Source organism: Nicotiana tomentosiformis, chromosome 10 (genome assembly GCF_000390325.3).
Source record: "Nicotiana tomentosiformis chromosome 10, ASM39032v3, whole genome shotgun sequence".
Classification (NCBI taxonomy): Eukaryota; Viridiplantae; Streptophyta; class Magnoliopsida; order Solanales; family Solanaceae; genus Nicotiana; species Nicotiana tomentosiformis.
Genome location: NC_090821.1, coordinates 76,394,433 through 76,411,085, shown reverse-complemented (window position 1 = coordinate 76,411,085; position 16,653 = coordinate 76,394,433). Strand labels below are relative to the sequence as shown.

The 16,653-nt window shown below is 35.4% G+C and overlaps 1 long non-coding RNA gene across 1 annotated transcript; it reads right to left on the bottom strand.

Annotated features, from left to right (window-relative positions):
- Positions 1-7,819: 7,819 nt before the first annotated feature.
- LOC104117590 (uncharacterized) lies at positions 7,820-8,497 on the bottom strand. The gene is made up of 2 exons (XR_691092.4): positions 8,398-8,497; positions 7,820-8,208 (listed from the first exon to the last, which is right to left on the bottom strand). It is a non-coding gene; the product is annotated as an uncharacterized lncRNA (long non-coding RNA).
- Between the last annotated feature and the right edge of the window lie 8,156 nt (positions 8,498-16,653).

The window sequence follows — 16,653 nt, the reverse complement described above, 5'->3', positions numbered from 1 at the left end:
AACTTGCACTTTTGCCAAACACCCCCACACTTTAAAATAATTCAAGTTGGGCTTCCTTCCTTTCCATTGTTCATAAGGAATGGATTGTGTTTTGCTATGGGGCACTCGATTTAATATTCGATTAGCCGTAAGAATGGCTTCCCCCACAAGTTCTGTGGCAAACCAGAACTTATCAACAACGCATTCATCATCTCCTTTAATGTGCGATTCTTTCTTTCCGCAATCCCATTAGATTGGGGCGTGTAAGGGGCTGTTGTTTGATGAATAATTCCATATTCTAAACATATTTCTTCAAAAGGAGATTCATATTCACCACCCCTATCACTTCTTATCATTTTTACTTTCTTGTTAAGTTGCGTTTCAACTTCATTTTTGTATTGCCTGAATGCGTCTATTGCTTCATCTTTACTATTCAGTAAGTAAACATAGCAATATCGAGTACCATCGTCAATAAAAGTTATGAAATACTTCTTTCCACCGTGAGATGGTATTGACTTCATGTCACAAATATCTGTGTGAATTAAGTCTAAAGGATTCGAATTCCTTTCAACTGACTTATAAGGATGTTTAACATACTTACATTCCACACATATTTGACATTTTGATTTTTCGCATTCAAACTTGGGCAGTACTTCCAAGTTAATCATTTTCCGCAAGGTTTTATAATTGACATGACCCAAACGCACATGCCATAAATCATTTGACTCAAGTAAGTAAGAAGAAGCTGGAATATTATTATTATTTTCAACAACCATTACATTGAGATTGAAAAGGCCCTCGGTGAGGTAACCTTTTCCCACAAATATTCCATTCTTACTAATTACAACCTTGTTGGATACAAAAACGCACTTAAAACCGTGCTTAACAAGAAGTCCAGTAGAGACTAAATTCTTTCTCATTTCGGGAACATGAAGGACATTGTTCAAAGTCATGACCTTGCCAGAAGTCATTTTTAGAAATACCTTCCCATATCCTTCAACTTTTGCTGTTGAAGCATTTCCCATATAAACTGTCTCTCCGGGTTCAGCAAGAGCATAGGTAGCAAAAGCCTCTCTAACTCCACAAACATGGCGAGTGGCTCCTGAATCAAACCACCACAGTTTAGGATTTCCCACCAAGTTACATTCAGAGAGCATGGCACACAAGTTATCAACATCATCATGGTTTACTACCATGTTTGCTTGACCCCTTTTCTTGTCTTTCTTCGGAGCACGACACTCCGTAGATTTGTGTCCGGATTTCCCACAGTTGTAGCAGTTTCCACTGAACCGCTTCTTGCTTGGGTTGTATTTCGGACCAGAAGCCTTCTTCCTCTTTTTGTTAGCTTCAACAATATTTGCTCCCATTATTGTTGAATTTCCACGGCCTCTCCTTTCAGCAGCTTTATTGTCCTCTTCAATTCTCAACCGAACAATGAGATCTTCAAGGGACATTTCCTTTCGTTTGTGTTTCAAATAATTTTTGAAGTCCTTCCACAACGGAGGCAACTTCTCAATCATTGCTGCTACTTGGAATGCTTCGTTGATTACAAGACCTTCAGCAAGTAGATCATGAATAATCACTTGCAATTCCTGGACTTGAGTAATAACAGACTTGCTATCTATCATTTTGTAGTCCAGAAATTTTGCGGCAACGAATTTCTTCATCCCGGCATCTTCAGTCTTATATTTCTTTTCAAGCGCATTCCACAATTCTTTGGATGTCTCCATGCTACTGTATACATTATACAGATTATCATCCAGTCCGCTAAGAATATAATTCTTGCATAAAAAATCAGAATGCTTCCACGCTTCAATCACGAGAAAGCGTTCATTATCTGGAGTTTTATCCGGCAGATCAGGAACATCTTCCTTGATGAACTTCTGTAAACATAACGTAGTTAAGTAGAAGAACATCTTCTGCTGCCAGCGTTTGAAATCAATCCCGGAAAATTTTTCGGGTTTTTCTGCCGGTGCCAACGCCGGTGTTCGGCTTGTCGTTGCGTTGGCAGTCGCCATCGGAACAGCTTGGTTTTCGTTTTCAGTCATCATCTTTTCTGTAAAAGAATGACACAAACAAACGTTTAATACACGTTTTCAAACTGGAGTAAAAATCACGTAGATTTTAATATCCAACAAAACGCCACGAAGGCTTTACTCTCCAAAACGGGAGTACACAAAACCACAAAGGTTTTAGTTTGCAGAATAATAAGAATAACACAAGTACAGAAATAAATATTAAATTCCTTAAGATTGTTATTCCCGGTCAATATTCCTGTATTTGTAAATATTAATTCTGCAAAATATAAGTTAACGTAATGAAACAATAATAATGAATTCGAGCCCACTGAATTCACAGTGTTTCCTTAAGGAATTTAATCCCCTCCTAGTACCCAAGGTAATGGATTATTTCCTCCCAGGATAGAACGAATTACACACTGGTGTAGCGGTACTTCAAACCCCAGTGTTTCGGCGAACACAAAGTTCGGTAGCAAATCACACTTACAGTTGCTTTGTTTGAAGTTTAAAAACAATGCAGAACAAAGGAGGAGATACTCAGAAAATCGAATGGAAATGCTGAGAGGAAGGAATGCAATGTATAGCTAATTGTATGTTGAGTTCTTGTATCTTCCTTCAACATTGCTGCTCATTTATATAGCAACCAAGAAGGAGTGCAAGACCAAAACGTCCACCCTTCATGGTGGAGCAAGCATTAAGTGTTTGTGGAGCAAGCACTTCATGGTGTGTGGAGCAAGCACTTCATGGTGGGAAGACCATTATCCGGCTGCCAATTATCAATACACGGATTGGAAAATATCCGTTACAAATACGGATAATCTTACGTTAATATTTACTATTAACAAATAAATTTGGTCCAAAAAATTAATCAATCAATCATTTGACCAAATCCGTAGCCGTAGCCGTAGCCGTAGCCGTAGCCGTAGCCGTAGCCGTAGCCGTAGCCGTAGCCGTAGCCGAGCCGAGCGAGCGAGCGACGACGACGGCGCGAGGCTTGCTTTCTTCTTAACTCTTTAAGAGCTACAAGAAGAGCAATCATATATATACCCACCAAAAATGTCTTCCACTTCCAATATGGGACAATGTCTTATTGTTAAGAGGGGGAAACTTAAAATTTTACTCAAAATTTCATTTTCCCTCCATTTCCCATTCACCCTCATTTTAAGAATATTACATCTTAAAATAAAACCTCAACATCCACCAAGATAGAGATGTTCTAATCTTGACAAATTTCCAAGATTATGTGGAATATGTCCACGAAAACCAGAACATGAAAGATTAAGGTATCTCAAGTTTTTCAAAGATCCAAAAAAGGATGGAATTTGGACACCTAAGAAGTAATTGTGACTCAAGTCTAAGTAACTCAAGTGCTTCAATTTAAGCAAAGAAGGATTTAACTCGCCTTTTAAGAAATTTTTCATGTGATTAATCAAGATCTTTTTTGGAGCTTCAACAGTTTTTTCTAAAAGGTACTTCTTGTTACAAAGATCAAGCTTCACAACATTGCCAGTTTTCTCATCACAACCAACTCCGTCCCATTAATCTGTGCCACCAATAACAAACCCGACCCGCTATAACCCACCCGCAATATACAAAAAAAACCTGCCCTCTCCTTATTTTATAAAATCCGTATTAATCTGTGCCTCTTAACATCTAATCACGTGAAATTAAGTAATTATGGTAGAAATGAGCATAGTAGGAAAATAAATTACCAGATATTGCTGAGAACGAGCTGAATATGTACAATGAATAGAACCAGAAAACCTGTAAGGGACAAGGATATAGACAAACTAGACCATAACAAGCTGATTACAGAGATGTTACCGAACAATTATTACTAATAATTTAGTCAAAAAGATATCAGATGGAGCATGTAATTCAATTGCTATTACTCACTAATTAGCTGAATTTCAGGAGAAAATGCATCCCAATTTTGTTTGTTACACCAAAAATCCAAACCACAAGCATTTTAAGTTACAGAAATGGAAAATGCTAAAGTTACCACCTTTAATGGTATATTTAATATGTAAAATAATTTTCATTCCACAAGCACCCAAATTTGTACGGCTAGGGGAAAAAGAATATCGGGACGGGTTTTTTACTGGTGGGTTTTTACAATTTGTTTGGGTATTATTTAGGGATTTCACGTGGTCCAGAAAATAAACAAATAAAATACCACATTAGGGATTTGGCAACGGAAAGTTGGAGAAATTAGGCCAAGTGACGCTTGAAGTGATACAGGCATAAATAACAACAACAACAACAACAACAACAACAACAACAATCCAGTAAAATTTTACTAATGGGGTCTGGGGAGGGTAGTGTATACGCATACCTTATCCCTACCCGATGGAGTAGAGAGGCTGTTTCTGAAAGACCTTCGACTCAAGAAAACAAAAAGACAAAAGGACAAAAGATGATAATACTAGTATCACCACAACAATCACAGAATAAATAGGAACATCATGGAATGCAGAAGAAAGATGCAAAGCAAAAGTGATAGCTAGTAAATAGGATATACACTGAAAAACGAAGTAGTAAAACACAACATTGTCACTAGCTATCTTAGACAAAAACCTTACCTGGCTAGTCCCACAATGGTACGAAGTAAGTCAAGACTCAACTACATCCTAACCTACCACTCTAATACTCGACCTCCATATCTTCCTATCAAGTGTCATATCCTCGGAAATCTGGAGTCTCGCCATATCCTGTCTGATCATCTCTCCCCAATACTTCTTAGGTCGTCCTCTACCTCTTCTCGTGCCCTCCACAACCAGCCGCTCACACCTCCGTACCGGAGCATCTAGGCTTCTCCTTTGAACATATCTGAACCATCTAAGTCTCGCTTCCCGCATCTTGTCATCAATGGGAGCCACATGCACCTTCTCCCGAATAACATCATTCCTAATCTTATCTATCCTAGTGTGCCTGCAAATCCACCTCAACATCCTCATTTCTGCTACTTTCATCTTCTCGATATGTGAGTTCTTAACGGGTCAATACTCAGCCTCATACATCATGGCCGGTTTAACCACCGCTTTATAGAACAAAAATATATAGGCATAAATAAGTGAAAACAAAAACATATGATTTTACTATATAATTTTGACTTGTCAAAAATGATCATTGGAGTAATGAACTCGCAGTTGGAGTGAAGGAGAGCCTTGGAGCAACAATAAAATTGTCTCTGTATGACCTATAGGTCACGAGTTCGGGCCATAGAAGGAACCATTAATGCTTGCATTAGGATAAACTGTTCACATCACACTCTGCAGCTCTTCCTCAAACCCTGCGTGAATGCGGGATGCTTTGTGTACCAGATGATCATAGTCGTTATCAAGTGTTTTTGCATTACTCGAAATGCAATTAAGCAATTTATGCGCGAAAACTAATACTCTAGTAGGGAATGCTTTCTTTTTTTAATGGGCATTATGCGGTGTCAATTCGAATTAGTGGACGTCAATACGACTATCGAACAACGAATCGTGAAAGGAAAATAAAAAATGATCAAAAGAAGTAAAAATAAGAAGGTTGGTTGAGTGGTTGACCTTTTTATGAGCGGAGATTTAGAAGCTTAAAAATAAAAACATAAAAAAAGATTTTTGTTGCCTTTGTTGAGGATTCAATTGAAATTGATTTTCCTAATGTTGACAAAGTTGCCCTCCTTTATTTGACAAGTCAATGGCCAAATAAACGAATTGAATAGCACTCCACTATCAAAGTTTGGCTTCTTTGAATTATTTGAGTTATATGAACTTGTCTTATAACAATTTATCATGTCCGATTCCAACTGGAAATTAAATCAACTCCAAACTTTGAATGATCAATCATTTTATGTTGGTAATCCTAGCCTTTGTGGAAACTTGATCAAGAAAAGTTGCAATGTCAATGGATCATGTCATGTAAATGAGCAGCAAACTCCTCAAGTTGATGAACAGTCTTATGAGTTATGGTTCTATTCTGGAATTGGACTTAGTTTTTGCGTTGGCTTTTTGGGTGTGCTCTTCACTTACACGTTTAGTGCTATAAGGGTCGTTTGGTCGATAGATAAGTTATGCAGAAATTATAATACATGAATTGTAAAGTAGAAATTAGTTCTTCTTGGATGTTTGGTTCGTTGTATTAAAAATAGTGTATGTATAATTGAAAACTTGTGTTCTAAAGGATAGGAGGGCTTTTTTGTCCTTTTGGTTGTTTAATTCACATATTACACTTATACAAATTTTAATTCCACGTACTTTCTCTCGCATTTACAATGCGGTTGCACAAAAATAAATAAATAAATAAAAAGGATGGAATTTACAGCTTGTTTGGATAGTTGTTAACCATTGTATTGTATTGTATTGTTACTTTAAATACAATGTATGTTTTGATTGTTACTTAAATTTTACTGTATTGTATCGTTAAATTCGTCGTTACATAACGACAAAGAGTGCCACTTTATGGAACGACGGATTTGGTGTGGTGGCGTCGTTACCTTGCTTTTTTCTCTCATCTTGCTCTTTCTTGTTATTAAATAATCATATTTTATCATTTACCTTACTTTTTTATACAATAATTCTATTATGCATCCTATTTTTTTTAGTAATATTGTAAGTTTATTTTTCATATTCTTGGTGTGTGATATCATGAAACGGCGTCAAACGATACAATCTATCCAAACGTTGTATTCATGAAATAATACAGTATAATACAATATGATACATTATAAAACGACATGTAACAACAATCCAAACAAGCTGTTAGAGAAATCGATTTTTCTTTTCAGACACGAAAGTGAATCGGATGGTATATATAAACTATATTTTGATAATTAGGAATAAATCTAAATCTTTTGTTTCGCCTATGGGGCTCCAGTACTCAGAGGCGGAGCCAGGATTTGAAGTTTATTGGTTCAGGATATTAGTCTGTTTAAGTTACTGGGTTCCAAATTGATAATTTGTTCATATTTAATGAATTTTTTAAGACAAATACGTAGTTTGAACCAAAGTTATTGAGTTCGGCCGAAGCCGAACCCGTGTCTCGCATGTCGGCTCCGCCCCTGGCAGTACTATGGCAAATGTCAGAGCCAATCAGAACAACTGCCAGAGGGAGTGATAAATATGGGATGAAATTAACGATATGGACCTTTCATGGATTGATAGATCAACAAAGAGCAAATATAAGACAAATCAAATACTACAAGGGTAAATTTGAACATTTTTCAAGTTTCAAAACTCACATGTGAGTACTTAAAGTTAGGGGTGTTCGTTGGTCGGTACGATACGGTATGTAGACATTTCGGTTTGGTATTCGATTTCTTAAAATTCTATACCAATACCGTACCTAATTAAATTCGGTATGGTTCGGTTTTTCTCCTTTCGGTTTCGGTTTATTCGGTTCGGGAACTTCGGTTTATTCTGTTTGAATACTAACTAGTGCATAGAGCATAGACTCTAGTATTCTTAATTAAAGTACTCAAAAATACAAAACTGAAAATGTTTGTTGACAAAAGTTTTGTCCAAAAACAATAAATATCGACCCATAGAGAGAAAATTGTATATAAAAGAATAAATTTGATCATTAGAAATGTCTTGTTACTTGTTTAGAGTTAATTAATGAACTTAGAGAATAAAGAAAAGTAAAATTTTAGATTTTTTATATTTATGTTATAATTGATAATATGTGTTTTGTGTAATATAATATATATTTCGGTACGGTATCAGTATTTCACCATACCAAATACCAAAATACCGAATACCATATACCAAAATTTTCGATTTCGATACGATAATTTGATATTTACCAAATTATGCACGACCCTACTTAAAGCTAGCTCATACTTTTGAAAAGTCATTCACTTGACTTTTTCTTTATTCGTACAAAACATAAAATACAAGGAAGCAAGAAAAGATGAAGGAAACACTTGACATCAAGTGCATAGAAACACCACAACATAATAAGGGATTTAATTTTTTGTTGGGTGTTTCTTTATTTTGGGTATTAATATAATTGTACTACCAGAAGCTACAAGTTTTGAAACCTTCGGCGCCATGGCATGAACAACAAAGAGAGCAATCACTGCATTCTTTGTCTTCTGTACAAGGCCTATAACAAGTCAAAACAAAATCATCGACTTGTGGGAGTAGTCTCTTCTTGAGTCCTAAAATACCATGATCAACATCACGTGCAGCTACTCCTTGCATCTCTGAGAACCACGACAAGTTGACTGAAAGAAATTTACCATTGTAACAATCAAATAAAATTACGATTGATATGACATAAAAATTTCACATTTCAAATGTCATGAATAAAGCAAATTAGCATGCATACAAATGAAATATGTATGTGGTCACAATATGTAGCTACATTGGACATGAGATAGAGATAGAGAAGGAGGAAAGAGACGAATACTAACTAATTGTTGCTATGAGAAGAAAAACGAAAAAGTAATTAATCTTAAGCAATGCCATGATAGAGAATAGTACTTCGCGTTTTTACTAAATCTTTTTTTTCAGTGTGAGCATCTTATAGCTTTCAAAGGTCGTAATTTATAAGCTTCTCCATGAAAGAACGAGATCTATAACATGTACTATATTAATTTCTTTTAGTTTTATTTATAATTTATTTAACTTTAATATTACGTCTAACCTAGGCTGGCAAACCTTTATAAATAATGCAATTTGCAATTTTGAATTCTTTTCTCTCGGTATCTCCCTAAAAAAGAATAATCGAAGATGCCCGAAACAACTCTTAGGTCAATTAAAGATAAAATATTGAAATCTTATGGATAACTACAAGGTAATGAAATTAATAGAGAAACTCATTGACCTAAATAGAATGTTGTCAAAGTGAATTGATTCAAAAAATACGATTGAGAAATTTTGATCAAGAAGTTATGCGCAGTAAATTTGTATTAATTAATTAATTATCTGTTTTTTTTTTTTGGCCTTTTGGCTTACTCTTTTCATTGGCCCAACTTTTGGCCTTAAATATAAGATATTAACTTACATTTTGAAATAAGATTAGACATTCAAAAATCATATAAAAGTAATAACTTAAAAAACTTTTCATTTCAAAATGGCAAGAGTATTCGTTAAAAACATTAAATCGAAGATTTGTTTTTAATAAGATACCCATATGATATATTTTAGAATAAAATAGTAAATGCCATCTACTACGCCATGAATGGTGGATCTTGCTAATTTGTCACATGCATTAAAAAAGTAGCCATGCATGTTTAGCATTATGTTGGGATTAAAGATTGGTGAATGAGAAATAGATGGAAAAAGTGGAGGGAAAGTGAGCTACCTTTTGCTTTGGAAAGAACAAAGTGTCTCTCATTGATAATGGAAAGAAAAGTGAATGTCTTTATATTGATAAAACACTTCTCTTGGTGTTAAATGGGTTGGAAAGAAAGTAAGCATCGCGTCGTCGTCGTTACTCTCTCGGCTTCGGCTTCGGCTTCGGATTTGGTCAAAGATTGATTGATTAATCTTTTTGGACAAAATTTCTTTCAATTATTTAATTAATTAATTAAATTAATTAACGAAAATTCAACTCGAAATAACCCAGGACCCGCGATGCAATCCGGTCTGGTCCGTTTTATTTTCCGAATTATTTTAAATATATTTTCCCGCAATATTTCATACAGCATGTTCAAATGGCTATGGTTGTTCCTAAAAGGTTGCAAACCTTTTCAGAAAACAGTGCCAGAAAATCTATAAATATACTTTGAATCCCAGAATCTTGAATTACGAAATTTTCTACTCTTCTTCTTCTTCTTCTTCTGCACAAAATCTTCAATGTGTTTTACAGCCTACGAGTGGTTCGCTATTTCATCGGCGTTTTTGGTACCAACACTCCGGTGAGTTAAATCGTTCTATCCTGAGAGGATAGTATTCCAGCACCTCGGGTACTTGAGGGGAATAATTTTCTTAAGGACACACTGTGCATTTAGTGGGCTCGATTTATTCCAAAATTATTTTTCCAGAAATTATTTCGACATTCTGTTGTTGCTAATTTTCTATTTCTGTTTTTCCTGTTTCAGAAAGTTTACTGCTTCATTATTTACAGTAATACATATTGACTAACAATCTTAAGAAAATTATTTTATTGTATTATGTATTCTGTTTTTAGAGATTAAAACCTGTGTGGTTTTTCACTCCATCTGATTTTTTCTATTCTGATTTGAATATATAAAAACTTCATCGGAGTATTAAAATTCAGAAACGATTGGAAGAACATAAAAACTTCATCGATTACTATGAAACAATATATAAAAAACTTCAGTTTTTATTTATTAAACGTATTGTTTATCGTTCATTACAGTACTATTTACTATTCTATTTTTTTTCATTAATTGAACTATTATGTTGTTGACATTGAGAAATGGCAATTGATAATGGAAATTCTTCTGCGATTGTTGCGGCAACAACAATAGCCTCGTCAAGCTGAACTGTTGTTCCACCGGCCAAGAAATCGGAGAAATTTTCTGGAGCCAACTTCAAAGGATGGCAGCAAAGGGTGTTTTTCTGGCTTACCACACTTGGTATGCAGAAGTTCACCAGTGAAGACCCTCCTGTGCATGCCGCCGACATGCCGGACAATGAGAAGTTTATGATTGTTGAGGCGTGGAAACAGGCAGACTTTCTTTGCAAAGGCTACATTCTAAGTGCTTTGGAGGATGACTTGTACAATGTCTACAGTGTTGTGAAAACTTCGAAGGAATTATGGGACGCACTTGGGAAGAAGTACAAGACTGAAGATGCATGCTTGAAGAAATTTATGGTTGCCAAATTTCTAGACTATAAAATGATAGACAGCAAAACCGTTGGAACCCAAGTTCAAGAACTTAACTTATTTTTTACGACCTTATTGTTGAAGGTATGGTCGTGAATAAAGCATTTCAAGTGTCTGCAATAATTGAAAAATTGCCTCCTTCGCGGAGAGATTTCAAGAACTATCTTAAGCACAAGCGCAAAGAAATAAAGTTGGAAGATCTTGTGATTCGTCTCAAGATTGAGGAAGACAACAAAACAGCCGAGAAAAAGTCTCGTGGAAATTCAACGATCATGGGAGCTAATATCGTTGAGGAGACTGCTCCAAAAAGTAAGAAGAGAAAGAGGTCTTCTTGACAGACTAAGGAGCAGAACAAAAAGAAATTCAAGGGTAACTGCTATAATTGTGGAAAAGCTGGTCACAAAGCCCCTGATTGTCGTCTCCCGAAAAAGGATAAGAAGAAGGGACAGGCCAACATAATAGAGAAGAATGATAATATTGATGATCTGTGTGCAATGTTTTCGGAATACAACCTAGTTGGAAATCTGAAGGAGTGGTGGATTGACTCTGGAGCTACTCGACATGTTTGTGCTGTCAAAGAAGCATTTGTAACTTACTCTACTATTGGTCCCGAAGAAGAGCTTTCCATGAAAAATACTGCAACAACCAAGATTGAAGGTTATGGGAAGATATTCCTGAAAATGACTTTTGGCAAGGTGTTAATGCTCAACAACGTTCTTCATGTTCCTACTATTAGAAAGAATTTAGTTTCTATTTCTTTACTTGTTAAGAATGGATTCAAATATATATTTGTTTCTGACAAAGTTGTTGTAAGCAAGAATGAAATGTATGTTGGAAAGGGCTACCTCACAAAGGGCCTTTTCAAACTCAATGTAATGGTTGTTGACAGTATGAATAAAATTGCAGCTTCTTCTTATTTATTGGGGTCAAATGAATCATGGCATATTCGATTAGGACATCTCAATTATAAAACCCTACGAAAGTTAATTAATTTAGAAGTATTGCCTAAATTCGAGTGTAATAAATTAAAATATCAAATATGTGCTGAATCTGAGTTTGTAAAACATCCTTATAAGTCTGTTGAAAGGAATTCAAATCATTTAGACTTAATTCATACTGACATTTATGATATGAAGTCGACACCATCTCGATGTGGGAAAAAGTATTTTATTACTTTTATTGACGATTGCACTCGATATTGTTATGTTTAGTTGCTTAATAGTAAGGATGAAGTAATTGAAACATTTAAGCAATTGAATTATTAGAAGTGAGGGGTGTTAAATATGAATCAATTGAATAAAAAGATCAAAATGATTAGAAGTGATAAGGGTGGAGAATATGAATCTCCATTTGCAGAAATATGTTCGAAATATGGAATTATCCATCAAACTACTGCCCCACACACACCTCAATCCAATGGAATTGCGGAAAGGAAAAAACAGATATTAAAGGAAATGATGAATTCTTTATTAATAAGTTCTGGATTACCGCAGAGTTTGTGGGGGGAGCTATCCTTACAGCTAACCGAATACTCAACAGAGTACCCCATAGCAAAACACAATCAATTCCATATGAAAAATGGAAATAAAGAAAACCGAACTTGAAATATTTCATAGTGTGGGGGTGTTTAGCAAAGGTACAAGTAGCTTTACCCAAAAGGGTAGAAATCGGACCAATAAACGTGGATTTGCATTTTCATTAGATATGCTACAAATAGTAAAGCATGTCGGGTTTTGGTTCATAAATATGATAATCCTGAAATTCATGTTAATACGGTAATTGAATCAGGTAATGCTGAATTTTTTGAAAGCATCTATTCGTATAAAACTGAATGCGAGTCGTTCAGTGAAAGACCTAAACGACCACGGGAAGAACCAAAGAAAAATATTCCAAGTGAAGAAAATCCGAGGCCTAGCAAACGTCAAAGAACATCTACTTCATTTGGACCAGATTTAGTGACATTCTTGCTTGAAAATGAGCCTCAAACTTTTAAAGTAGCTATGTCATCTTCTGATTCAGCATTTTGGAAAGAGCCAGTCAATAGTGATATTCAATCAATTTTAGATAACCATACATGGGAATTGGTTGACCTTCCTTCATGAAATAAGTCTTTAGGTTCGAAATGGATCTTTAAACGGAAAATGAAAGTTGATGGCACTATTGACAAATATAAGGCAAGACTTGTTGTCAGAGGTTATAGAAAGGAAGGCCTTGATTACTTTGACACTTACTCGCCAGTAACGAGGATAACATCTATTAGGGTGTTAGTGGCACTGGCGTCCATATGCGATCTTGAAATCCATCAAATGGATGTTAAAACAGCTTTCTTAAATGGAGAATTGGAGGAAGAGATTTACATGGAACAACCTGAGGGTTTTGTGGTTCCGGGTAAAGAAAAGAAAGTGTGCAAACTTGTTAAGTTGCTTTATGGACTTAAACAAGTACCCAAACAATGTCATGCCAAATTTGACCAAACAATGTTGGCAAGAGGGTTTAAAATCAACGAGTGTGACAAATATGTTTACATTAAAAACACTTCAGGACATGAAGTCATTGTTTGTTTATATGTTGAAGACATGTTGATAATGAGCAAAAATATGGCAAATATAAATCCTACTAAGCACATGTTGGCTAGCAAATTCAATATGAAAGACTTAGGAGTTGCTGATGTGATCTTAGGAATCAGAATTTACAAGACTCCACAAGGTCTAGCATTATCACAGTCTCACTACATTGAAAAAGGTACTTGACAAGTTCAAGTATTTGGATTTCAAAATTGCCAAGAATCCAATTGACGTGAGTTATGAACATCAAAAGAACGAAGGTGAAAGTAACTCACAATTGGACTATGCAAGAATATTGAAAAGTTTGATGTATATCATGAATTGTACGCGACCAAATACAGCATGTGTTATTAGTAAACCGAGTCGATTTACGAGTAATCCCAATGAAATACATTGGATGGTAATGAAATGAGTTTTGGGGTGTCTGAAACATACGAAAAATTATGCTTTGTGTTATAACTAATATCCTTCTCTGATCGAGGGATATAGTGATGCAAATTGGATCACTGGATCATATGCAGTTAAATCCATAAGAGGATATATTTTCACAATTGGGGGTGGAGCAGTGTTTTGGAAATTATCCAAACAAACATGCATCGCCGTTCTACAATAGAATCTGAATTCATAACTTTAGATAAGGCCGGTGAAGAAGCTGAATGGCTTCGGAATTTCTTGAAAGATATTTTTTTTGGCCCAAACCTTTACATTGTGATAGTCAAGCGACAATAGGCAGGGCAGGAAGCATTATGTATAACAGTCTCGTCATATACGACGGAGACACAATACCGTTAGACAACTGCTCTGTAGTGGTGTTATCACTATTGACTACATAAAGTCAAGAGATAACGTGTCAGATCCACTTACAAAAGGCCTATATAGAGAGGCAGTTGAAAGATCATCAAAAGGAATGGGGTTAAGGCCTAAGACAAGTCATAATGACGGTCAGACTGGAGATCCCAAGAGCTAGGTTCAAAGAGATCAAACAAAGTTATGAATGGCGGTTCAACATTATCAAATAATTAAACCCATTCTTGTGATGAAGACAATGTTCAGAAATCGAGGTAAAGCATTAAGGCCTTTTGATGAGTCAATAAAGCTTAAATTTTTTTAATGATTTGCTAAGTATGGCAGGATATGACCAGATAGTGTGTCTATAGGATTACACATTTAGAAATCACCTATGTGAGTGTGAAATGTAAGCCGCTTCAAGGGGAATTAAAGTAAAGACCCATTCTCTAAGCACTCATGAAACCAGGCGGTGTTCATGGATGAAACGGACACAACCGTGAGAACCATAGATGGTTAAGGGTTGATTGTATGACTTATATTGTCTAGGTATATAATAAAGCTCAACGGTTCAAAGATATCAAATCTACCGATTGACCGAGTATATCCGATATAAGTTCACTACGAAAAGTTCAAAGGGAAACCTACTTATCCATATGCAATTAATCCTTGCATGTAAAACACACACTCGTCTGTGCATTCCTTTATCTTATAGCTATTCCCCATTCATGTGAGGGATTGTTGCGATTAAAGATTGATGAATGGGAAATGAAGGGAAGAAAGTGGAGGAAAAGTGAGCTCCCCTTTGCTTTGAAAAGAGCAAAGTATCCCTCGTTGGTGGTGGAAAGAAAAGTGAATGTGCTTATATTGAGAAAACACTTCTCTTGGTGTTAAATGGGTTGAAAAGAAAGTAAGCATCGCATCGTCGTCGCTCGCTCGGCTTCGGATTTGGTCAAAGATCGATTGATTGATTAATCTTTTTGGATAAAATTTCTTTCAATTATTTAATTAATTAATAAAAATTCAACCCGAAATAACTCAGGACCCGCGATGCGGCCCGGTCCGGTCCGTTTTCTTTTTCGAATTATTTTAAATCCGTTTTTTCCTAATATTTCAAACAACCTGTTCCAACAACCATGGCTGTTTCTGAAAGGTTGCAAACCTTTTCAGAAACAGTGCCAGAAAGTCTATAAATATGCTTTGAATCCAAGAATCTTGAATTATGAAATTGTCTCCTCTTTTTCTTCTTCTGCACAAAATCTTCAGTGTGTTTTACAGCCTTCGAGTGGTTCGCTGTTTGATCGGCGTTTTTGGTACCAACACTCTGATGAGTTAAATCGTTCTATCCTGTGAGGATAATATTCCAGCACCTCGGGTACTTGAGGGGAATAATTTTCTTAAGGACACATTGTGCATTCAGTGGGCTCGATTTATTCCGAAATTATTTTTCGAGAAATTATTTTGACATTATGTTGTTGCTAATTTTCTGTTTCTGTTTTTTCTGTTTCAGAAAGTTTACTGTTTCATTATTTACAGTAATACATATTGACTAACAATATCAGCATCTCAATGTCAAGGCACCACCTTATTTCACTTTAAATAATTGTAACTTGCGCAGATTAGGGTATGACCCGTAATTTAGCTCATCGTGACACAAACAAATTTGGAGCGGGTTGGAGTATTAATCATGTACTATTGACATAACTCTGATTTGACTCGTCCAAATGTTACCTAATCTACTCCTTTGACACCTTAACTGTGTAGATGCCAAGCGAAAGATCAGTAGTATAATGTTTTATCGCATGCACTTGTAATCAACTATGCCATGAATTTGAAATTTAGTTAGAGATAATACATTTCAATTAAAATCTCTTATTGTATTGAAAATTAGTAGTAGTTTTCTTATATCGACTAAAGTGTTCATGGGATTAAGAATTTGAGCTAGACGTCGGATTAAGAGCATAGTCATAATTTAAGCAAGTCATATCATTCTTCTTGTACCAAACATGGAAAGCATTAGAATGAAAGAACCTAGTCCAACTTGACAATGATCAATATACTTGATCAATCATAAATGATAGTTTTTATTGTGAAAAAGACCAAATAACTAAAAGAACACTTGTATCGGCCATATGCATAATGAAGAAACTATATTTTAATACAAGTGATAAATCTGCATAATTAGGGAGTGTGGCAAGATTGATTGAGATTAATTCACCCTTAATCAGACTAGATTCAAGTCCTATGAATAAACAACTTCTTGATAGGAAGTATGTTACCCTCTTAGTAAGTATACTCGAAGTGATTCGAATTAATCGGAGCAGTAATTTCGGATACCAAATGCCTAAATCAATAAAAGGGCAGCATGGTATTCAAAATATCCCGTATTCACGTAGAGTCCGGGGAAACATCGCACTCTAAGGGGTATATGTAGGCAGTCTACCTTGACGCAAGTATTAATAACTGATTCCATGACTCGAATATTTGACCTATTTGTCACAAGGAATACCTAAAGCAATAAA